The 26,124-nt window shown below is 36.8% G+C and overlaps 1 long non-coding RNA gene across 1 annotated transcript in view; it reads left to right on the top strand.

Annotated features, from left to right (window-relative positions):
* Positions 1 to 1,213: 1,213 nt before the first annotated feature.
* LOC117671199 (uncharacterized) overlaps positions 1,214 to 26,124 on the top strand; it is a 34,006-nt gene continuing 9,095 nt past the window's right edge. The window contains exon 1 of the long non-coding RNA XR_015734464.1: positions 1,214 to 1,252. This is a non-coding gene — a long non-coding RNA (uncharacterized LOC117671199). The remainder of the gene's footprint in view (positions 1,253 to 26,124) is intronic.

Consider the following 26,124-nt stretch of genomic DNA (forward strand, 5'->3'; position numbering starts at 1 on the left):
ACCTCTGGAGTCAAGCAGTTCCACTGGTTAATTGTTCTCACTGTCAGGAAGTTCCTCCTTAGTTTTAGGTTGCTTCTCTCTTTGTTCAGTTTCAATCCATTGCTTCTTATTTTGCCTTCTGCTTCTTTGGAAAATACATTGCCCCTCCCCCTCACTTCTTTGTGGCAGCCCCTCAAAAACCTATTTTGTGACCTGCCTATCACACTCTTGGGCAAAGCATGTGAGCCATTTCCTCCTTTCAGTGGTTCATGAAAGTACATCTATAATATGTGGATGCAGATAATAAAGTTGAAAAAAAGTGAACATTTTTACAGAACTATAGATATGTTGAGGCTGGGCATGACAAGGAGTGTCTGGGAGGGGAGGAGCCAGGCAAGGCACTCTTTGACGTGAATGGTGTTGAATTGGCCATGCCCACCCAGTCACATGCCCACCCAGCCATGCCCACCCAGTTATATGACCACCCATGCACGTCCACCCAACCAGTCATTAGGGCAGAGAACCGGTTGTTTAAAAATTTGCAGCCCATCTCTGTTCAAAACGTAGTGCCAGTGGCAGTTCAGTCTATTGGTTCAGCCCTCAGTTTTCAGTTTTTCTTGTGACCTCTTAGAAAACTAATTGGTTCATGAACTGCCTATTGTTTCTCAGCTCCATGTTTCGTTTTCCTTAATTTTAAGCCAATGAATCTAGTAAAATCTGCCATTTTAATTGCTCAAATAAGAGTAGTGCACCTTTTATAGAAAGTGAAATATGATTATGCTCCATAAGGTAATAAGAATAAAAAATGTTGAACATTCTTAAAAACGGAAGAACAAAACCATCATCATTAGTGTTATCCATTCTGGAAATGACATCACATCCTTTTCTGGCTTTAATACACCAATAGATTACTCTGCTTGAAATAAGTGATTGTTATTTCTGTATATCCAAACATACCATATAACTCACAAGTTTCTGCATCATAATATTTCTAGAATTCACATGTTCACTTCCTTGAATACAAGAAATTAATTTGAAAGTAGAGGAAAGATGTTGTTTCTCCCACACACAGACACACACACATTTTTGTCCTGTGACAAAAAAACTAACAACTTGATTTGCTGCTATAAAATGGAGTATTGAGAATTTGCCACCTCACTTCACCACAAGTTCTGGAAAGTAATTGGTGTTGTTTTTCCACTTGTAGGGAGCACAAGGAAAGCAGAAAGGAAGCTGGGAAAATCTACTAATCTCTGCTCTGAAACTTAAATCTGTAAGCACAACAATATTTTCCAATTTGCTAAAGCTTATGTCTATAGATCTATTTTCTATACTTCTTTAGTGTGCAAAGGGTTAATTGACTGGAATTTCTTGATTTTACAAGGACTTCATACAAGTTGTTTGCTAGTATCTGCACTCATATTCATGCACAGAATTATCATCAAGGCTATTTTCAAGGAGAACAGATTTACTTTCAAATTTCCCTCCTAATAATGGTCATACTTTAATAATTTTTGTATTATAATTAAGGAGAAGATGCCTCCCAATCTAAATTAATTTTAGTGGAACAATAGCATGATTTAATATAAGTAAAATTCTGTATCTTGAATTTGAACAAAGATTTATATATACATTGTTCTAGACTCCTAGTTTAAAGTCAGCTCAAAGACTTTATCATTGTTATACAAAACAATTATCTTTGTGAATGAATATGCTTCATTACAATTTGTAGCAATGGACTTGAGATTTGCAATGCATATGATGTACTATCTATAAACCACTGCCCTAAGAAATGTGCATTGGTTAAACCTCAGGCTAGAAACCATGAGATTGTAAATTCTAGCCCCACCTAGGCAAATTAAACCCAGTAGGACAACCTTGAACCAGTTGCTCTCTTCAAACTTAGGAAGGAGGCAATGGCAAACTACTTCTGGAAAACCTTGCCAAGAAAACTGTAATAACTACTCCGGTCACTGGGAATAATAATAATAACAATAAAAGCTCACTCAAAGGCACACGCCTGGGGATCGCTAGGAATGATTTGACAAATCTGGATGGCTAGGAGGGTATGCACATGCTCCTCACCACTCCATGTGTATTTCCCAAAGTTCCACTTTTATGGAAGAGGATACCTCTATTGGATAAAAGAAATGTTCATTCCTTAGTCAGTATAAAATAATTGTATTCCACTGCTATAATCTTTAAAGAAGCTTAGTAAAAAAAGCTGGTTCCATATGCTATCTAAGCTATCTACAGTAAGTTATATTTGTATATAACTTAAGCAGGTTCTCTGTAGAGAGGCAGAACAATTAAATTTAAAGTTATGAAAACAGAAATTCAAAAGCAAAACAGAAAAGAGTGAATGAATTTTATGTATTATCAAAATATTTTGAAATTACTAGTGGGTAAAATAAAAGGGCAGCATAGTGTATAGTATGTATTCATTTTTTAAACATATTTTATTGGTTGCAATACATCAATCAGTGTTTCTTAAACTTTTTGTTCTCAGGATTTCTTCCTGCGATTAAAAATGATGAAGGACCCCCAAAAGAGCTTTTGTTTGTATGCATTTATTGATATTTACCATAGCTATACACTAGTAAAATTTTCATTGTCATGACCTCTAACTGGAAGAAATGGTGCATCATGTGGCAATTATTTTTGAACCAATGTGCCTCTGATAAGCTAATTTACAAAATGTGTAAAAATCCAAGACCCATGACTTCTGGGGAATAAAATTCGGAGGTGTTATAGCTGTTCAGTGCTATTGGCTGTTGCTACACTGCTGAGCTACTCTTGTGGTCACATGATCTTCATTTTCAACATGCCATTACAGTTTTCCAGCCAGTCTCACAATCCCTTCTGGGAGGGAGGGAGGCAGGAGGTTTTTGATGCTCCCTGGCAGCTTCTCAAAAGGAAACTCCAAGGAAGCCAGTTGGAAGTCAAGAATTACTCATCTTCTCGCTGCCTTTTTGTCCACCCATGCCCATTTTGTTTCTTGTAAAAAATATCTCCAAAATATGACTATTGGAGCATGGTTCTCTAGTTAAAAATTAAAACTGACACATTTGCAGACTATAAATTAAATCTTATAAAATAGCAATATTAAAGCCACTAGATATGAACATAAATAAAATAAATAATATAATATTTTTCATGGAAAACACTTAACAAATTAATAAATAAAAATAATGAAAAGATTGACATTGATTATTTTTTTGCAAATATCTTCAATATCTTAATTTTGAACTGAGAGTATCTACCAAAGGGTCCTTGGACCAGACTTCACAATCAAATTTTGCAATTAGTTTAAAATTATTCCGTTTACAAATACCTGTATTTTTTTTTTAAATGGAATAACTTAGTATCTAAGCAACACAAATAGCAATTATTAATGGTTTTCTTTTTTCCCATTAGTACAGTTAAAATGCATGAATTGTACAGCTTTTATTAATCCAAATACATTAATTGTTTAAGCTGTAATATTTTGTAAAGGATAGAAACGTACAAGTCCTAATAGAAATGGTCTTATTCTAATTAAAAATTAAAAATATATCTTAATGTTGTAGATAACAATAAGTATTTTGAATAAAGAATACTTGTAATGCTTCCTTTACATGTTCTGCTTTAAATAGACACTCCCTGTTAATATATCTCAGATGTATTTTAGGATAATTCTTTTTTTATTTTTATTTTTGCCACATTTTAATAGCCTTTATTGCACTGAAATAGCAAATGGAATGATAACTAATAACTTAAGGATATCTGGATAGGTTTTTTAAAAAAACTGGTAATATCTTTACTTCATTTTTCTAATTTTCTTTCAGTTTTATTTCTTGTGCTTAGTTGAGTGTTGATATATTGCTAAATGAATCTAGAATGCATCACAAGAAGGTTTGGGGCGAAGCACATAACCTTTTAAGGATTTTAAAATTCTGATAACATGCTCCCAATACTCTGAAAAGCTATTGGAGCAGTAGTGGAATTCAAAATTTTTTACTACTGGTTCTGTGGGCGTGGCTTGGTGGGCGTGGTGTGGCTTGGTGGGCGTGGCTTGGTGAGCATGGCAGGGGAAGGATACTGCAAAATCTCCATTCCCACTTCACTCCAGGGGAAGGATACTGCAAAATCTCCATTCCCACCCCACTCCAGGGGAAGGATACTGCAAAATCCCTATTCCCTCCCCACTCTGGGGCCAGCCAGAGGTGGTATTTGCCAGTTCCCGAACTACTCAAAATTTCCGCTACCGGTTCTCCAGAACCTGCCGAATTTCATCCCTGCACTAGAGACTGTTTTATACTGGTTTTTTTCCTTCCTCAATAGGCTGTTCTGGTTGATTCAGAAAGACAAATGGAGAGAACAGCCAAAAGAGGAGAGATCAAACTTCAGATATTTTCACATTTGCAGTGTTTTTCTAACACTTACAAGTATAGCTTGAAGAGTTCTTTCTTCAGTTTGAGGCAGGGTATTATCAATATGCTTTTGATTCTCAGCTGTGACTATGTTTAGAGGCTGTGAGGGCCTAGATGTGGCAAATAATGCTTTTTGGTTTAGCCAAGGCTTTTTCTAACATCTCAACAATGTTACAATGTGTGGATTTCAACTCCCCAAATTCCTCATGCTGGCTTAGGGTTGTTTAGAAACACTGATAAAGATTAAGATAAATTGGAGTATCTATTGTTTATTTGATTTTAAAAGGATGTTTTTAACAACCAAAGAATATTTTATTTGCTTTTGATTGACCAGGAAGTCTCTGTTTAAGCTGAAATTATTTTGCTTTCCTTAATTCAGCCTTTTATTCTTTTAGCCATAAATGGAACATCTTTGAACACAACGGTTGAAAAATCCTGGCAGACGTTGAGTAATAGAAATGATAGAAACACTAAAAAATGTACATACAACTTCTTGGCAAGGATTTCATTAAAGAATGTATGAAAATTCCCTATAGTTGATAATTATTCCAAATATTTCGTAGCATTGAGCACTTTACTTTCATAAGAAGAAAGTATACCTTATATTTTCCGGTACAGTGTAAAAGCCTTTTTTTTTTTTTTGGCATTAGAATAATTAGTTAAATATAGTCAATAAACATTATATATGAGTGCTGAATACTGATGTAGTTATTGTTATCTTAGTTTCAGAATAGCTAACTTTGAATGGAAATATTTTTGTCAAGAAATACTTATCAATGTTGTCTCATATTTCTACTATATTGTTTTTATTTGTGAACCGTTGTTATTTGGTTTCTTAAAGTACCAAGGAAAAAAAGCAGTTCAAATGAAATAATTTAGATGGCTATAATTATTTTATAATTTTCACTAAAACTTAGATTCTAAAAGATATATTGAAACACAAAGGTCAAATGTACAAAGCAACCCATTCATTATTTTTAAACAAGGATTTTACTTTTTTTAAAAAAAGTAATTTAAGGCATGCTACACTTAAATATTATAATGAGTTTTCCATCAGTGTCTTTTTATCCAGAATTAGTAAAACAGAAAGCTATTTAGACCTTGAAATGTCAAGGCTAATTCTTGGGTATGTAATATGTAATTCAGTTATTAAGGGCTCAAAATATTGCATAAACAATAAAATTGTGCTTATGTTTTGCAAATTAAGATGTGATCTTCAGATTTTATTCTATGCTGTTAAGATTCAGGAAGATCTTGACCAGACAGAATAATAGGCAGAAGCAGTCATATGAATTTCAACAGGGACAAACGCAAAATAAGACAGGATTTTTTTAAAAAATAAAAGTATAAGTACATGAGCTCATTCTGCACAGCAGTGACTCCAAAAACATTATTGTCTTGGTGGATCTCAAGGTAAGCATCAGCCAATAGTGTTGCAGTTGCAAGAAACTAGAAAATGTGATTTTAGTATTCATTAACAGAAGCTAAATATCAAGAACAAGCAAATATTCTCAGTGTTTACTGAGTGGAAGAATAGTTATATTGTAAAATGAATCCATTGTCTATTGTTTAGTGCAGTACAAATGAATGAAATATGGGATGCTGTGAAATATCAAATAACAAATCCTGACAGTTTATTGAATTTTATTCATTTCAATATGTTTTTATTTTATTCAATTAGTGAGATCACACACTGCTGCCTTTCTTGATCAAAGTCTAGCCATTATTAATGAATTATGCTCTGAATAGAAAACATATTTGTCAATATATTTGCACAGACTGAAAGCTGCATAATTTAGAATAAAATTCCTTTAATTTCCTAATTGCTTTTTTATTTAATTGCATCTGATAGAATAATATTCAAATTCAAATGTGAAATATCACATTAGTCATTTCATATTATTCTGCCATTCATTGTTGAATACCCTTTGTTTGCTTATCTTGTGACTAATTAAAGAAAATATACAAATATACATGTAGGCAAATAAATAAAAATACTTTTAAAAAGCAGCAGTTATCTCAATTTATCTTAATTCAGCCAATACAATTCAGTATTTTGGGACACCAAAAGCTGGGAAGAAATATGTTCCTTTAGATCTAGAATGTAGTTTTAATCTGAAAAAGAAAACACTGAATACGCACATAAATCTTCACAGTTTGGTTATTTTGAGAAAGTGTAGAAATATGTGTAGTAAAATATTTTACATTGAGATATAAGAGTTCTATGTTAATTTAAGAAAATGAAAATATCCAAAGGATAAACATATTATAATTTCAGGGAAATATAAAATAAATGCAAGTGGTTTTCTCCCCTCAAATAGGAAAAATAGACTAGAAAATTCATGGTAAAGAATCCTTTAACAGTTCCTAAACAAATAAAATCTATTTTCCTTTCAGTAACTTATGTGTAAGCTAGCACAATGGTTAGGTAATTAATTGCAAAACAGAAGGTGATCATATGGATTTCCCCAGACAATAAAATTAGAACTCTGATGGAAACAAATATAATATATATTTCATGAGGAAAAAAAAACCTTGAAACCAAATCCAAATTATGTGATGTTTTTGTTTAAATGGTGCTCTGACAATAGAGAAATCACTTGCAGAAATGTAGGTAACTGTGGAATTGGGATCGTAGAAACACCCAGGAACATAGAGGAGTCCAGAGGCAGATGCATGAATAAATGTCTTAAATGTATTTATTCATATAATAAAGCATATTAACTATGTACAAAGGCTGTCTTAGTATTCATTATAGGATAGGGGGCACACAGTGTGTGTGACTACCCTGATCAGAGATCAAGTCTCAAGGGGAACAAACGCGAAAACAGAGAGAGAGAGCAAGGTGGAAAAGGTTGGAGGGGTTTTATACTCAGGGTAAGCTTCTCCTTTCCACATAGGGGTGGAGGCACTCTCTGCCTCCACTGGTGTCTATATGACACATGTGCCAATGGCTTGCAAATACACAGTTCCCCTTCTTGCGAGCCATTACACTAATGCAATGCACAACAGATTTTACCCTGTGAGACATAACTTTTTACACAGATCTTTGTGCCTATCCGCTGGTAGAGGTTTTGTGAAAATGTCAGCTGTTTGATGTTTGGTTTGACAGTGTGTTAAAGATATAAACCCCATCTCTACTAGTTGTCTAACATTTTGATAATGGATATCAATATGTCTGGACCTTTTCTCCACTGGATAGGCTTTGGCAATGCCTATGGCCCTGGTGTTGTCTTCTATAATTTGGATGGGCAAAGTCGGTGGTGTCCAGATGCTAGAGATTAAGGCATCAAACCATATCAAATCGTTCCCTGCCTCTGATAAGCATGCAAATTTGGCCTCAGTGGTGGAGCACGAAACAAATTTCTGTTGCCCCACATGCCAATGGATAGGTGTCCCATTTAACAGTACTAAGAAGCCTGAAGTACTCCTACATGTCTTGGTATCTCCGGCCCAGTCCGCATCCGCGAAGCATTCTAATTGGGCCTTGTCTCTATCCTCAGGTTCCAAACGAAGCACATAATCTGCTGTGGTCTTGAGATACCTTAATAGCTTTTTAATGGCCAACCAGTGGAACTGAGTAGGATGTTCCAGTTGTCTGGATAGCAGGTTCACGGCCAGGGCAATGTCTGGACGGCTCCAATTACTTATATATAATAATGAGCCAACCACTGACCTAAATAGAGTATTATTTTGGAACTCTGGGCTATCCTTGTGTGCCAATCCATAATAGTCAGTCTGCATTAGGATAGCAGTTGGCTTGCTATCTTCCATTTTACATTTCACCAAAAGTTCCTCTATCTTCTCCTTTTGGGAGAGAGCAAAACCTTTTGGTGTAGTGATGATTTGTACGCCTAGGTACTTGTCCACATATTCTAAAGACTTTAGAGTGAATCTTTTTTGTAGGGTCCTGGCAAATATATTACAACCCCCCTTGTCAGGCCCTATATATAAAAGGTCATCGACATACACCAGGACTTTCTCCAGCCCTCCTTGGTATCCCTTGTGAAGGTACATTTATCAGCTGGAGATGGATGGAAACCCAGTGATTTGAGTGTTGTACTCAGGCATTTGTACCACATTCTGCCTGATTGTTTGAGGCCGTACAAACTTTTCTTCAGAAGCCAGGTGTGGCCTTCCCGCTGCTGGAATCCAGGGGCACCTCTGACGTAAATTTTTTGTTTTAGATGTACGTGTAAATAAGCAGTTTGCACATTGAATTGAAAAATGTGTTCCCCATGTGCTGCTGATGTTTCCTCCAGGAATTGTGGGAACTATCACGCGACCACACTCTCAACAACCTTCACCATAAAGCGAAGGTTGGAGACAGGATGGTAGTTGGCCAATATTGCCGGATCCAGGGATGGCTTCTTGAGGAGAGGCCTCACCACCACCTCTTTCAGGGTAGCGGGGAAGTGGCCCTCACTCAACGAAGCGTTGATAACACCCTGGAGCCAGCCTCATGTAACCTCCCAGGAAGCCAGTACCAATCAGGAGGGACACGGGTCCAGTAAACATGTGGCCGCACTAAGTCTCCCCAAAATCCTGTCCACATCATCGGGAGTCACAGCATTAAACTCCTCCCAGGTAACATTCTCAAGACTATTCCTCGTCACCCTGCCCTGATCTACCCAGTCAGAGTCCAAATCCCCCCAGATCTGAGCGATTTTGTCATACAGGTATTGTCCAAAATCCTCCGCCCTGCCTTCCAAGGGATTCTCCCGCACTCCCGGATGGAGTAGGGAGCGGGTCACCCTAAACAGGGCAGCCGGACGATTCCCCGATGACGCAATAGAGGCGGAAAAGTAATTAAACTTTGCTGTCTTTATCGCCACTAGGTAGGCCTTAATATGCGACCTTACCAGTGTTCGATCAGATTCAGCGAGACTGGCCCTCCAACCGCTCTCCAGGCATTGGGATCTTTAAGCCTGGGATCGATTGCTTAGGTCTGGCTCCTTCTTTTAGTCTTTCTGTAGTTTGAAACAACTGGGCACATGCAGGAAATGGAGCATGATCCAAAGCCTTTTCTTGTTGGAGCTCTGATCTCCCTCTCTGGGTTCTGAAGTCAGGTCTGACTGAAGCCTCAGCATAGGCCCGAAAATCAGCTATGTGGCGGGGAAGCCTTGGAGGAGCAGGAAGAAGACCTGGAGATCTTTCTGGAGACTGGAGGCCCATCAGATGAGATCTTTGGGCTGGATTGGTGTGAAAATGTCTCTGGATCTCCTCTTCTCCATCAGAGGAGCAGGACTGCAGCTCCGGATCATCCCAGCAGGACTGGAAAGGTGCGGAGGCCTCAGTGTGGGCCTCCGTGAAGCATTCAGTGAATGGTAAGTGCCTCTGCAGTGGGGGGTGGAAGGCTGCAGGCCCATCTGGGTTCCTCTGGGGGTGGGAGGCTGGGTTTGGGATCCTTCTTAAATGGGCAGCTGGGTCTGGGACCTCGGTGTGGCCGGTGGGTGGTTGCTCCCTAATTTCCAGGGCAGCGACCAGGGTCTCTATGGATTTTTTGATGTTTGCTGTGGCAGGCCTGGCCTGGCAAGGGGCTTGTAGGTTCGGAGTGGTCCTCTGGGCTGCTGGAGTGCTGAACTGTCTGGCTGGCATTGTAGGCCTGGACCGTGGAGCTGGGGTAGGCCTAGCTCGTGTTTCTGGCAAAGTGCCCAGGGGAGCCATCATCTTGGAGGAAGTTGGCTCCAGAAGGGGGCTGGTGGCCATTTTGTGTGGTGGGAAACTGGGTGGGGGGAGAGTCTCTCTGGCGGCAGGCGCCATCTTAGAGAGACCAAGCAGGGGAATCCTTACCGGAATGGCAGGCATCTCTGGTGCTGCCTCCACAGGCCTCTTTCTGGCTGCTGCCCTTGTCTTCAGGAGGGAGGCAAGCGCTGCTCAGCAATCCTCTTCTGACATCTCAGCCACTTGCCTCTCCAGGCTTTCATCTTGTGCTTCTGCCCCCTCGTTGTCAGTGCTGAAGAAGCCTTCTCCAGCATCGCTTGGCTCAGCCCCTGGGATCTCTTGCTGCATCTGGGTGGCCTCTGGCTGCCAGACTGTAGCAGGATGGAAACCCCCCTCAATGTTTTCTATCGGCGATTCAGACTGGGGCTGGTGTGAAGTTCTCCTCCGTTGAAGGTCTCTGGTCACAACAGGAGAGCTTCTCTTACAGGTTATTTTGGAGGGCATCTTGCCTTTTCAACAGCTCCTGGAGTGGAGTTCTGCTACCATTCCCTCTGCTACCATTCTGTGGAATTGGGATCGTAGAAACACCCAGGAGCATAGAAGAGTCCACAGGCAGATGCATGAATAAATGTCTTAAATGTATTTATTCATATAATAAAGCATATTAACTATGTACAAAGGCTGTCTTAGTATTCATTATAGGATAGGGGGCACACAGTGTGTGTGACTACCCTGATCAGAGATCAAGTCTCAAGGGGAACAAATGCGAAAACAGAGAGAGAGAGCAAGGTGGAAAAGGTTGGAGGGGTTTTATACTCAGGGTAAGCTTCTCCTTTCCACATAGGGGTGGAGGCACTCTCTGCCTCCACTGGTGTCTATATGACACAAATACTTGCAAATACTTGACATCTAATGTTTGTAACATTTCTAGAGTTCTTCAATGAGTTATAAGAGCCATAATGGTGCAATGGTTAGAAAAAGCCTTGGTAGTACAGTGGTCTAAGACACCCTGTTATTAAGCTGGTTATTAAGACCAGCTGCCTGCAATTACTGCAGGTTCGAATCTCGCCAAGGCTCAAGGTTGACTCAGCCTTCCATCCTTTCTAAGGTAGGTAAATTGAGGACCCAGTTGTGGGGGCAATAAGCTGACTTTGTATAAATATACAAAAAGATGAAGGCTATTGCTGAGCACATTGTAAGCCGCCCTGAGTCTCCGGAGAAGGGCAGCATATAAATCAATTTTTTTTAAAAATGGAATATTGCAGGCTAATTCTGCTGACTGTTGTCTGCAAGCAGTTCAGCAGTTCGATTCTGACCAGCTCAAGGTTGACTCAGCCATCCTTCTGAGGTCAGTAAAATGACAACCCAGATTGTTGGGGGCAATATGCTGACTTTGAAACCACTTAGAGAGGGCTGTAAAGCACTGTGAAGTGGTATATAAGTCTAAATTCTATTGCTATTGTCCTAATATCAAACTTGTGTCGATCATCAGACTGTAACATCAGAAGAAAAGAAGTTGAATTTTAATATTACTCAAATTTTAACAATGGATAACTTAAACAGATGTTGGTTGATATTGTATTTGTTGCTAAATATAAAATTCCCTAAACTCATCAAAGTTAAAACAACTCCCAAAGGAGGTGTGAGCAACTGAAATCTAAATCTGGCATCTTTCAGAAGTGGAAATGTGTTGTTCAAAGAAAAGCTTAAAACAAATAAACTTTTGGGAAGATTTATGAAATATCTTAAATGTCTTAAAGCATTTTAAAGGTGTGACACATCATAGTAATATTGGAAGTACTGTAAAAGTACCTTATATTTTGATGGTAGAGTACATAATTTTGGAGAACAAGTTCTGTTGTTACAACTTTCTACCCTAAAACAGATATGTTACTGCAGCGCTGAATGATACCCTGATTGAAAATCTTTGTAATGTGAAGCTAGAAAATCAAGACATGTAGAAGAAAGAGAATGGAGCAAAAGGAGAGGGTGAAAAGACTATTTCCTCAAAGTGCTGAGAGGAAAATTAGTTTGTTTGACCAATTTGTGCTCAGCTGATTTTCTGTTGTTGGTATTGAACAGTTGAATTCTTCAACAGTAATTACTATTTTTGTTTCCCTTGTGTAATGGTCAGTCACAGTCTGATAAGGATTCAGAAGACGGCTTTATAAACAATCTGCTAAATTTACTCTGTGATCAGAGAGAAAAACCAATCAATTCACTGAGTCACAGAAATGCAATTTAAAAAATGGGAAAAAAAACTTACCTTAATGAATATTGGAGGTATAATGACTGTATGTTTTGACCTATTTGAATTGCTGAAATTTTTATAACCTTATCCCTTTATTTTAATAAATTAATGTTTGGAATGAATAACTTTCAGTTCAAGTCTAGCATTCACCTTCATAGAGTGTAACAGGAAAACCAGGACTTGCATTCTGATTTTTGTATATATAGACACATTATAAAATATACTGTTGATAAGACACAATTATAAAACACAACCAGTTTGGTTTAGTGGTTAATTCATCAAGTTAGAAACTGGAAGATTGAGTTCTAGTTCTGCCTTAGGCACAAAGCCAGTTGGATGACCTTGGGCCAGTCACTCTTTCTCAGTCCTAGAAAGAAAGCAATGCAAACCGGTTCTGAAAAAAAATCTTGCCAAGAAAACTGCAGGGACTTGTCCACAAATCTATTAGAATCAGTCAGAACTGAAGAGAAGAAAAAAAATTATAGACATGTTTTCCAAGATATTTTCCATGATAGGACTCAATCATTAGATTTCCATAATACAAGATAATTTCACAATGATATCTAGCAATTTCAAAATTCCCATTAAATCAGATATTGCCAAATTAAGATTTCTGTAAACATTCAAAATATTATCATTGTTCTTATTTACTAAACAGCTATCTTTAAACTTTAGAACAAATATTATCCAATGGTTTTTGAATAAGTAATGGACATTATTATGTGATTATAGGCTCTATTAATGTAACCATGTTTTAAACATACTTGCAAAATGCATAAGTATAGTTATAATACTGAAGGGAAGGTACTTTCAGAAATTGTAGGATAATGTGAGATAGAACCATCCTTAAAAATGGATAGTAATAGTTTCTTAGTTGTTGCTAGATGTACTAATTAAATGTCTTAACCAGTCATTACAATGTAATGCTTTAATGGGCCTTTAAATCTGCATTATTACTAGCATAAATCTCTCTTAAGGGCAATGCTATTAAATTAAACATTACTTACTGAACTTTAGAAAATGTTCAGATGATATGAACTTGATGGCTTCCAAATATAAAATCTTGCTTTAAAAGTCAATTTGATGCAATTTTAGTAGTGAGATCTGTGTTCATGTTATGCTCATCCAGCCAACTACATAGCCTTCAGCCTCTCAACTTTTTATTGCAGGGCTTTTGGACGGATACTCTGTACTGGTTTTGAATAAAACTTAAGATTTTGTTCAAGCCTAATTCAAAAATTCGTCCAGTTCAGAAATGCTTGATGAAACTTTGATCTCAGAGAGAAACAAGATTGGATAGTTTGTAAAAGCCACAATAGCATTTTAAAAATTCTGCTACCACATGAAATGATAAAATAAAACTTTTGGAATAAATAAAATACATTCCCAGAGACAGGTAAGATATCCCTAGTTTAGATAAACCCCTCAGGGTTGTATGCTCAGACCCTACTTGTACTCGCTGTATACACATGACTGCATATCCTCTGATCCATCCAACATGATAATAAAGTTTGCAGACGACATAATGGTGCTGGGTCTCATAACTGAAGGGGATGAATCAGCATACAGGGAAGAAGTCCAGAAGGTATCCGCATGGTGCTCAAAAACAACTTACAGTACATCTAAATACTAGTAAGACAAAGAAGATGGTGCTAGATTTCCGGAAGCACAGAGAGGAACCTGCCGCAATGTATATTGAGGGGGGCTGTGAGGAGCGGGTTTCCTCTTTTAAATTCTTGGGAGTGCTTATTAGTCAAGATCTCACCTGGAAAAACAACATGTCCCTGGTGATTGGCAAGGCCCAACAGAGACTTCATTTCCTTAGACTCCTGCGAAAAAATCAGGTGGAACAACATCTGATGACCTCTTTTTTTTTTTGAAATATTTTTTATTGATTAAAAATACAAACAAACATAAATACATTAAAACAACATACAAAACAAACATCAATTCAGTCTTACGACTGACTCTTAAAGCTATCACATCAGTGGGTTATTTTTCGATTTTTCTTATCTTTCTCAATGCATATGTACATTTACATATTTACATATAGAACGTTATAATCCACTCTTTGTTTAGTTCTTTACATTTCCTATTAGGTACTCAAAGTTATTTTTATGTTCCTATCTTTTCCTCCAGCCAGCTATACCATCTTTGCCACACTAAATAGTAATCAGTATCATCTTTCTCTTGTAGTTCCTTTGTAAGCCTATCCATTTCTGCGCATTCTGTAATTTTTGTGATTATTTTGTTTTCTGTCGGTAATTGCTCAGATTTCCAATTTTGGGCAAAATTTCCACGATAGAAAGTGTTCTCACATACTGCATTACAGTATGGTACACTGATTTAACTGCTGCGGACAGGAAGGCACTACAGAGAGTGATCAATTTGGCACAAGAAACTATTGGTTGCATCTAACACCATTGGATGACATTGCCAGGTCTCGCTGCTTTAGCAGACTAAGAAAGATACTCAGAGATGATTCACACTCTGGTCAGTGTCTCTTAGCACTTCTACCATCAGGCAGAAGACATCAAAGCATAGCCAGCCAAACAAATAGGTTTAAAAATAGTTTCTATCCTTGGGCTGTCAGACTCTTAAACACAATCACAATCACTCCACGCACACACAGAAATGTATGACTAGTTTTTCTTTTTCTTTCTTTTTCTTTCCCCCCACTAATTACTTGCATAGGGATTATTCTTTATACTATTTATGTTGTTCATCTTTTTTGTCATGGATTGCACCAGTGAGGCTAAAACCAATTTCATTGTATATATGATGTACAATGATAATATAGGCTCTACTATACTATATAATTCAAATCTTCCGCCGTGAATTGAAAACCTGGCTATTTATGTCCCCCGGCCTGGACTGATGGAGTAGTGTATTTTAAATGTTTTTAAAAACTTATTTATTCTTGTGTATATTTGTTGTTTTTTAACAGTCGCTTGGTCGATTGTCATTGTGAGCCGCCCTGAGTCCTCGGAGATAGGGTGGCATACAAATTATATATATATATGTATATGTATGTATATGTATGTATATGTATGTATATGTATATATATATATATGACTCAACTTCTGCTATCTATATCTATCTATCTATCTATCTATCAACACACACACACACACACACACACACACACAAACATGGGATATGTTTTGTTTGTTTGTTTTGTTTTGTTTTAAAGAAAATGAGATTTCCATGAAAAGAATATCATCCTCCTAAGGTTTCTGGCTTTGTGAGATAGAAAAACAACCTGTGTTCTTGAGTGTATTCAAAAAAGACAATATAAAACCTATTTCAAAATATGAAAATATATCAAAAGAGAGGTAAAGTCTGATATAAAAGACAAAGAAACAAGTGTGAATATACTAAAAACAACAACAACCTTCTGAGGTAGTCAAAGAAAAGAAATAATTACTTGATGGACTATGTTGATTATGAACAAAATTTGCCAAGTAGTAGAGCAGGAACATTTCAATGATATGATTCAACAGATTTCAGTGAAATTTGTGATATTCTTGTACTGCAATAAGGGAGAAATAAAAAGTAGCATCCTAGGTGCAATTAAAATGTGTGACCTTCTACAATGCTATATTCTGCAGTTCTAAGAATAAGAATCTTCTTTTCCAGGGGTTTTACTGCTGAAAAAATGTCTTGCCTTGGATCTTTAGGGGCAGAGCTGTGCAGGGAAAGTTATTACGTTCTAAAAGGCAATCTGAAGGAGTTAGAGGATAATAGAAACCCTAACGACTGGTTAATGGTTCAGATTCACTGTGAGCTTCATAATTGACCTTCCTTTTATTTAAATTACCTCACATGATAGCTGTAAAAACTATTATGAACTCTTGAGAGAAAGAAAGCATGGAAACATATCAAACGTACAAATCTGTAGAGAACTGATTGTCAGATAAATTACATTAAAATCTAAAGCCAATTTGAATTTTATAAAACTTACTTCACTATTAAGGAAAAGGGATTTGCAGTCAATCTAAAATATTTTCCAAAGGCATGTCATCAAAAATAAAATGCATATATATGTAAATGACTTTATATATACTGTACTTCACTTTCAAATTATAGCTGGTTTGTGTGTCTGGTTTTGGACAATGGCTAGAATCCAAGATAATACTCCTGGAAACTTTTTTCCTGTCAAATACAAATTCAAGGTAGTGTTATAAGAGTACCATATTGTAGGATTTAAAATTGGGCATTGAGAATTTCTAGAGTAAAACTGATTTGTACAAAACATAATTCACTGCTTCAAAAAGGAAATAAAACTGTGGTCGATAAAAGAAATTGTTTAGAATAGATCCTTCATAAAGATAGGAAAACCTTAAGAGTAGGTTAATTAGATTATTTATGTTCTTAACAAGAAATTCCAGTTTTATTTGTAACGAAAAAATATAAATTAAACATATTAAACAAATTCCTATACCACAGCAATCTAAAAGATGGGTGGTGATTGGCACAGATTAGTTTCCACTCATTGTTTTTTGTCCTGCCCTCAGGTGCTTTGGAGAATAGCTTGACTCCCTCTTCTTTGTGGCAGCCCCTGAGATATTGGAACACTGCTATCATGTCATCCCTGGTCCTTCTTTTCATTAAACTAGACATACCCAGTTCCTGCAATCATTCTTTATATGTTTTAGCCTCCAGTTCACTAATCATCTTTGTTGCTCTTCTCTGCACTCTTTCTAGAGTCTCAACATCTTTTTTTACATCATGGCGACCAAAACTGAATGCAGTATTCCAAGTGTGGTCTTACCAAGGCATTATAAAGTGGTATTAACACTTCACGTGATCTTGATTCTATCCCTCTGTTTATGCAGCCTAGAATTGTGTTGGCTTTTTTGGCAGCTGCCGCACACTGCTGGCTCATATTTAAATAGTTGTCCACTAGGGCTCCAAGATCCCTCTCACAGTTATTACTATTGAGCGAGGTACCACATATACTGTACCTATGCATTTTGTTTTTCTTGCCTGAATGTCGAACCTTACTTTTTTCACCATTGAATTTCATTTTGTTAGATAGCGCCCAATGTTCAAGTCTGTCAAAATCCTTCTGTATCTTAAGCCTATCTTCCGGAGTGTTGGCTATTCCTGCCAGCTTGGTGTCATCTGCAAATTTGATGAGTTCCCCATCTATCCCCTCGTCCAAATCATTGACAAAGATGTTGAAGAATACTGAGCCTAAAACAGAGCCTTGGGGTATCCCACTGCATTGGGGTACCCCACTGCAAGTCTCAGATCTTTGAGAGTTGCCGGCAAACTGACTCCCCACTTTTTAAGATGGAGTTGACAGGAAGTTGATCCACAAAATTGGAGATCGCCCTCCCCTGAAATGAACACCCTGACCTTTCCTGGCAACTCTCCCCTAACCCACAATTACTGGGAAAATTTAATGGTTGTAGGGTAAAGAGCTGCATTACCTGTACTTTTCCTTCCCGGTAAACTGCACTTAAGGGATTACACTTTTGATTTAAAAGGAAGTAAAAGCTATTATTATTGCTAGATATTAATAGCCTGATTTTCCATGAAACCCTTCAAAGTCCCCCTTTAAAAGCCAATCAGATTGGCTGCGGTTGCTGCCCGATAAGTTTAACCATGCAATGTAGAGGAGAGGAGAAATTTCTTTATGTCAGTATTAAATCTCCATGCTTTTCAGGGGATGACTTCAGTTATAACGCTATGAAAAGGAGAGAAAAAAATGCTCCCTCTCTTTGCACATTATCTATGCCATGCATGATTTTATACAATTCTATCATGTTTCCCCTTACCCAGTTTCATTCCAAGCTAAAAAGCTTCAGTGGCTGTAATCTCTCTGCATAGGGGATTTGCTACTGTTCTGTAATGATTCGATATACCTTTATCATGTCTCTTCTTTCTTTCAATTGTTCCAAGCTAAAAAGCCTCAAGTGCTATAATCTTTCTTAGCAGGGGAACTGCTTCAGCGCCCTATTGATTTTGGTTGCCCTTTTTTGAACTTTTTCTAGTTCTATAATACAATTATTAAGGTGCAGGGATTAGAACTAAGCACAGAGCTCCAGGTGTCTCTTCATTATTATTAGGCAGTGCAGAGCTTTCACTTCAAAGGCAAAAAGGTGCTTTATTGTGGGAAGGGGTACAAAGGTGTCTGCCATTACTTAAAGCAACAGAACCTTTTCCTGAGATTGTCCAGCTGCTTTAAAAAAAATGGCAGATTCTTTTGTGTCTCCACACACACCAAAACATTCTTTTGTCTTTCAAACCAAAACACTACCCAGCCCTATCATTATACGTGCTTAATTGTTCCCTTCTTAAGCTAATGTGAATGCTAGGATTTTATGTCACCCTGTATTGGGTGACACATTTATTAAAATTTATATCAGTGTTTTTCAAACTTGGCTGGCTGGAGAATTTTGTAATTCAAATTCAGATATCATAATGTTGCCAACTTTGAAAAATACTGCTTTAGACCAGCGATGGGATTCAACATTTTTTACTACCGTTTCTATGGGTATGGCTTGGTGGGCATGACTTAGTGGGTGTGGCAGGGGAAGGATACGGCAAAATCCCCATTTCCTCCCGATCAGCTGGGACTCGGGAGGCAGAGAATAGATGAGAGTGGGGTCAGTCAGAGGTGGTATTTACCAGTTCTCTGAACTACTCAAAATGTCTACTACCAGTTCTCCAGAACTGGTCAGAACCTGCTGAATACCACCTCTGCTTTGGACCATGTTTCCAAGATCCTTTCATAATCAGTCACCAACAGCTCACATCCCATTAATGCATAGGTGAAGCTTGAATTATTTATTTTGCCAAATAATTGGCATTTATTTACCTGGAACTCTGACATCTTATTCAGACTGTTCAGTTCTGTCTATATAACTGATCTGCTCATAGAACTGATAGCAATGCAGAGAATACATTGTGGAGGTCCTGGATTTCAAGGAGGTCCTAGATTACTTCCAGAAAGCTCAGATAGTTTGCTCCACAGCATTGATACCAATGGACATTATAGAATGAATGGTCTATCTCCAGCAGTACCTACAAATTTATCTAGATTGCACATGAGATTTATAATGTATGCAAGAGACAAATTAGTCATCGTGAATTAGTTAGCCATCACTAATGTATCTGTCTCTTTCTATTTCTCATTCGTACAAATACCTGTAAAATAATTAAACAAACTACTACTGCCATTCATTCCTGGTTTATTGTGATGCCTAAATGGGCTGTTGTTTATTCTAAGATGAAATTATTGTCCCCTACAATAAAGTATGGATGATTGAAATACCAGTAACACTGTATTTCAGTAACTGAAATACAGTAAACTGGTATTTTGAATGCAGAAACATTGGGCTATATTTCTTTAATGTTCTAGATTTTATAAATTAATTTCTTCTGGGGTCAGCATTTGATTGCATACTTTGATAATCTCTTAACATATTCCAAATAGCCAAAGATTGTAAACACTGCATCAAAACAGTGTTGAAACAATTGTGTCATGATTTATAAGAGAGATTTGTTTGTTTATTTATAGTAAGTACCTACATGCTGTTTAATCAAAAATTAATTTTTGTAACCAGTAAAAGAGAATATATCTGGCTCAGGGTCATACTGTGGAATCCTTGAGGTTCTCTGAGCTTAGTGGTTTGCTTGCAGATGTTTCATTACCCAACTAGGTAACATCATGATGTTACCTAGTTTGGTAATAAAATGTCTGCAAGCAAGCAACCAAGCTCAGAGAGCCCCAAGGACCTCATTATTTAAGTAGCTTAGAAAAGTAATATACAATACATACAATATTAATAAGCATCATAATAAAATCACAATCATATTAGCATACCTACATAAATAGGTATATTAAACATCTGTTTAACTCCCAAATGCCTATTTAAAAATCAATTTTTCACTAATATAAATTTTAATAACAAGGATGGTTATCTTATTTGTCATATTTTGTTGGGTAGGTGATCACACAGAAAATGTTCATTTCCCTCTCCAATCACATTTATCTCTTTGATCTTTCTGAAATTGAAGTGGGTTTTTTTCCATGTAGGATATAGAACTAACAATAGATCTATCCAAAGTTAAGGTGCTACTTTTACTGAAACCATTAAGAATTTTTCAAGTCATGCAGAATAGAATAGAATAGAATAGAATAGGAATAGAATAGAATAGAATAGAATAGAATGGAATGGAATGGAATGGAATGGAATGGAATGGAATGGAATGGAATGGAGGAGAGGAGAGGAGAGGAGAGGAGAGGAGAGGAGAGGAGAGGAGAGGAGAGGAGAGGAGAAGAGAAGAGAAGAGAAGAGAAGAGAAGAGAAGAGAAGAGAAGAGAAGAGAAGAGAAGAGAAGAGAAGAGAAGAGAAGAGAAGAGAAGAGAAGAGAATATTACTGCAAGTGTGATTAGACACACAAGAAATTTGTCTCTGGTGCATAAGATCTCAACATACATTCAAAACAACAAAGTAGTAATAATCATAATAATGATACCAATAAGACAAGTTAATGGTAAAGATGAGAAGATTAACACTAATACAGCCATACCACATGGGTAAATATACTTAGACATAAAACAGTACTGTGGGAATTAAATGTTCAGCAGAGTGATGGCACAAGGTGAAAAAACTGTCTCTGTGTCTAGTTGGGTTGGCATGCAAAACCCTATATAGCAGCATCCAGAGGAGAGGAGTTGAAACAGTTTATGTCCAGGATGGGAGGAGTCTGTAGATATTTTCTCAGCCCTCTTTCTGATCTGTGCAGTATTCAGGTCCTCAATGGAATGCAGGCTGGTTACAATTTTTTTCTGTAGTTTTAACTATCCGTTGATAGTCCTGTGTGTTGCTGTGCCTAACCAGACAATTATAGAAATACAAATGACAGAATTAATAATTCTATAGACTCTCTAGAATTGTATCAAAAGCTCCTGGGGCAGTTTAAACTTTCGGAGTTGGTGCAAGAAGAACATTATTTGTTGTGCCTTTTTAATGATGGTTCTAATGTTAGGTGTCCATTTCAAATCCTGGGAGATCATAGAACCCAAAAATTAGAAGGACTCTACTGTTGTTACTGTGTTGTCTAATATAGAAAGAGGTGGTAGAATTGGAGGGCTCCTTCTAAAGTACATTATTATCTCTACAGTTTTAAGTGTATTGTTCTGGATGCACCACAAGATCAGTTGCTCAACCTCTCATCTATATGCAGAGTCATCACTGTCTTGAATGAGACCAATGGCAGTTGTATCATCTGCAAACTTCAGTACTTTAATATAGAGATCTTTGGAGAATCAGTCATTGGAGTAGAGAGAAAAGAGTAATGTGGAAAGAGCACACAGCCCTGAGAGGTGCCTGTGCTAATTGTTTGGCTATTCAGTGTGATTTTACTTAGCTTCACCTGCTGCTTCCTATCTCTCAGAAAGTTTATAATCCACCTACAAGTATGGACAGGCATCTAGCTGAATCAGTTTAGAGTGAAGAATTTCTAAAATGATAGTACTGAATGCCAAGCTAAAGTCCACAAAAAGAACTCATGTGTAAGTCCTTGGGTATTCAAGATATTGCAAGGTGAAGTACAGTGTCATATTAACAGCATCATTTGCTGATCTATTTGTGTGGTCAGCAAACAATGGCCTAGCAATGGATCCGTGATGATTTTCAGGTGGGCCATCACTAACTTTTCAAAGGTTTTCATAACTACAAATGTCAGAGAAACCAGTCTGCAGTCATTCAGCTCCATAATGGAGGATTTTTTTGGGCAGCAGGATGATAATAGAGCTTTTGTGATAGTTTTATGATAGATGATAGTAGAGCTTTTGATGTTGAAATTCACAAAATGATGCAACTAGGTTTTTCTTCCCATACTTCCACTATGGAAGCTTCCACCTTTCAGACCATTTCTGTACCAAATATGTACTTTGAATTCTTTCGAGTCCAATCCCTTGCACTGTTTCAGAGACATAAGGTTTGAACTCTGTGACTACTTGATATATTTAGTTGGCAAGTGATGGTTAATAAGAAGTAATGGACTAAGTCAGGGGTGGGTTCTAACCGGCTTTACTACCGGTTCTTTTTGTGCAAGTGCTTTGCGCGCGATCACCATACACATGCTCGGTTTGCTCGCCTGAGTGCCAAACTTGCGCTTTGCGCAAGCGCGTTGCGAATCTGCCCAGCTGAGGTGCAGCAATCCGCTCTGCCACACCTCTCAACTGGGCGAAAAAAGAAGAAATATAAGGTTGGCATAACGCCGGGGCGGGCGGGAGGGCCCAGCTCCTGAAGACAGAGAACCGGTTCGGTGACGTCATGTCGTCACCGCTACCGGCTCTCGTGAACCAGGCCGAACCAGGAGGAACCCACCACTGGATTAGCTTAAGCTTAACAGGAAGGAAGGAAGGAAAGAGGGAGGGAGGGAGGGAGGGAGGGAGGGAAGAATGCATTTATAAAATTAATTCTTACTGTATGATTACAAAGAAAAGAAAAAGCTCACTTTTTTTCTATTTACTTTTTTCTAGCCATCAAAACCATAAATCATAACTGTAAATTTATATTTATTCGATACTATAAGAATAGCCTAATGATATGATTTTAAAAATATATTCACTTTGGTTTTATTATACTATGCCATCTAAAGCTCAAATTATGATCTTTTAAATTCAGTAACTTGCTATTTCTTAATAACACCTTTTTTTTTTCACCCTGAACACCAGGCAGCAAAATATAATTTCAAATCTGGTAAACCCAATGCTTCTCTTTCCTTCGCACCTTGTATTATATTTATGACATATTTAACTCATGTTTCTTTTCCCTTTCCATACAAATTTAGATATAACTTTATGCCACGATTTAAATGGTACATCTGTTGTTAAAGCAGGTATTGTCTTGGATAAAAAATATTCTAGGTAAGACAGTTATCTTAATTACGTTTTAACTTTATTCCATGACTTAACTTAGTTATTTTGAAATCACATAAAATTCATATTTGTCATAGTTATATTCCAGTATAACACCTTCTTCTCAAACTTAAAACCCATTTTATTCATCAATTCTGTTGATCTTGTATGTTCATATTTTTGCTAACATCTTTGTTTTGTGTTTATTAATTTTGAAACCTGTTAAAGCACCAAATTATTTTAATTTATTTATTAACAATTCTATTCTCATTATGGATTCAGGCAGGGGAAAAAATAGAAATAGTATTTAGCAGAAATGAAGTAATGTTCATTGCTGCTATATCTTTTACATGGCTGCTGGGTACAAAGTCATATGTTTAGTTACTTGTATATCTATTATATTGAATAAGAGATAATGTTATGGTGTATTTAGGCTTAATGTCCTGTAATGCTGCATGCAAAATTCAGAATAATCCCATTTAGTACAATTGATTATCTTTGCAATTTAGAAGAGAAACTCTAAATATAATAATAACACAAGAAGGTTTAAGGGTTTTTGATAATATATACATACATCAGTTTTCTTTCCTCTGTAATTTAATTTTGATTGCTATTTCTATTTCTATGAAAAATAAAATTCTTACTACATATGATTGGTGGCTTTCCCATGAGTAAAGCTTGCTATAACATTTCTAGTTATAAAATATATCAATGCTGTATACAGTTGTACCTATAGATAGATTAGCAATCCAACTGATTTACTGTATTTTTTTCCTTCTCCAGTTGCTTGGGGGAAATGAAACAACTTAATTCCTCATTTTTGAGAACGCTTGTAAAATGTTACAACTGGAAATGAAGTTTATAATCTTCCCTGGAGTCCTCCCTTGCCTTCCTGTGTTGCATAAATTTGGGGAAATTTTCCTCCCCACAGCCGTCTTCAGGCCTTATCCAGATATAGCATTTGAAGGCAACAAAAGGAACCTGATATCATTTTGGCATCCTACCTATAAGAGGTTTTTTTTCCCCCCCTACTTCAGTGTATCCCAAGAAAAAGGTAAAAGCATTTGATAATTTTCAATATTGAACTGAATTTTGAATCAGCAACATTCCTGATTAGAGAGTAGATGCAGTGTGTGGATTATTACAGCAAAAGGCAAAAGATTTATACAATCTGAACAGAAACCAGAAAACTACTCTTTTCAATTCTATGGGGGCAATCTACAATAAACCAGCCCTTTCAAGAGAGTCTACATCCATCTAGGCATGACTGGGTGGAATTCTTAAGCCATATGCTCTTTGTTGCTTTCTATGTAGGAAATAAGGAAGATATATGTTTATCTTGTTTTATAGTTTAAAGAATTATCCTGGTAGAAAGCACAATGTCTATCTGTTTCAATATGACCAGCACCCTGAAACACCTTTCTGGGTTGTCCAATTTTGTAATCTCATTTGTCGTATCTGTCCAATTTATAGTTGAAATTTAGCATAATTTTTCTGATTACTATTGATATTTGTACTACAGACACTACAAATAATATGTTCTATACGCTTTTATTCGCTTTGTTTAAAAAGCGAATAAAAGTTTATGTTATCAATAATTATATGTCTCTGTATTGTACTGTTGTGCTTTATGTCCCAAAAGCCATAATAGTTTGATTTAATTTGGATTAGGATACAGACCTAAAATTGGAAAAATTTGTAGTGTGAATTTTTGTGTGAACTTGCCTGGCTTTACCCAGATATTTCAATGATAGATGGAGAGTAATTCCTCAAATTGCAAGGTTTAACAAGGGGCTTATAGAAGCCATAAGGTACAATTTATTTAAACAACTATCATAGCAGAAAATGGAAGTCTCTAGAGATTGCTATTCCAGCCATCCTCTGTACTGTCCTTGTCCAATGAATTACATAAAGAAAAATGTGTAGCAGTTGAATTGCTTAAGCCATAGTAAATTTAAGCAAGATGTAAAAAATAATAGCCTGTGACCTTCTCCAAGCCAAGTCTTGTCTACATATAGTAATTTTGTCTTTTTTCATCATATGCTCATCTACTCCAAAAAATTCTGCAATTACTAGGTTCTGTCAGTTACTTGAATACCTGTCCCAGATGACAATGGGTAAGGATGCAAAGTTTAGATGAAAAATAATTTACTTGATTTCTAACCACTAAATTTCTTGGTCTCTTAAGAACTTTTGTCAGCCATTCTATAAGTTAACCCACATTTTCTGACTATCAAGATCACATTAGAGTAACACTTAAAATCAATAAGGTTCTCTTTTTAGTATAGGTAGTTTTTTTTCTCTTTCAGGATCATTGGGGGAACAAATAAATATGCTTGAACTATTTTTCTCTATTATTTCACTGAAAAAATTGTAAGAGATTTGCCTTGAGTAGAGTAACAGGAATATATTATTTCTTAACAAAGAAACAGACTATGTTTCTTTCCTCCTGGCTAAATCTTACAACCTTACAAAATTCTGCATGTACAGTTTCTATTAGTGCAATGGAGCCTATTTTTGATCTGGTGCAACAGAGTTCCATAAAAGCTTTTGATAACCAAACATGTTGAGAGTCTGAATGATATAATTCAGGTTTTTTTATTTATTCAGCTTATCTTGTGTGATCCGATCTGTACTCAAAGGAGAACTGGAGAAAACTGCACACTTACAATTCTGGCAAAGGTCATAAGCATCTATGTCTCTAATTGATTTCTGGTATCTTGGCTACACTCTAGAAATACGCAGGACATCATGAATAGACAATTTGTATAAAGCAACCATCAGACTTCAAAAATGCTGACTTCATTTGGACCTTACTTTCCATAAAATGTGGGATAAATGCTCGAAAATGATTGAAATGAAGGCTGCATGTGAACATCCAAGAAGCCCCCAAATGACCTCCAATCATTCTTTCTGTAGTGAATATATACTC

Source organism: Pantherophis guttatus, chromosome 5, assembly GCF_059756535.1.
Source record: "Pantherophis guttatus breed Tessera chromosome 5, ASM5975653v1, whole genome shotgun sequence".
Taxonomy (NCBI): domain Eukaryota; kingdom Metazoa; phylum Chordata; class Lepidosauria; order Squamata; family Colubridae; genus Pantherophis; species Pantherophis guttatus.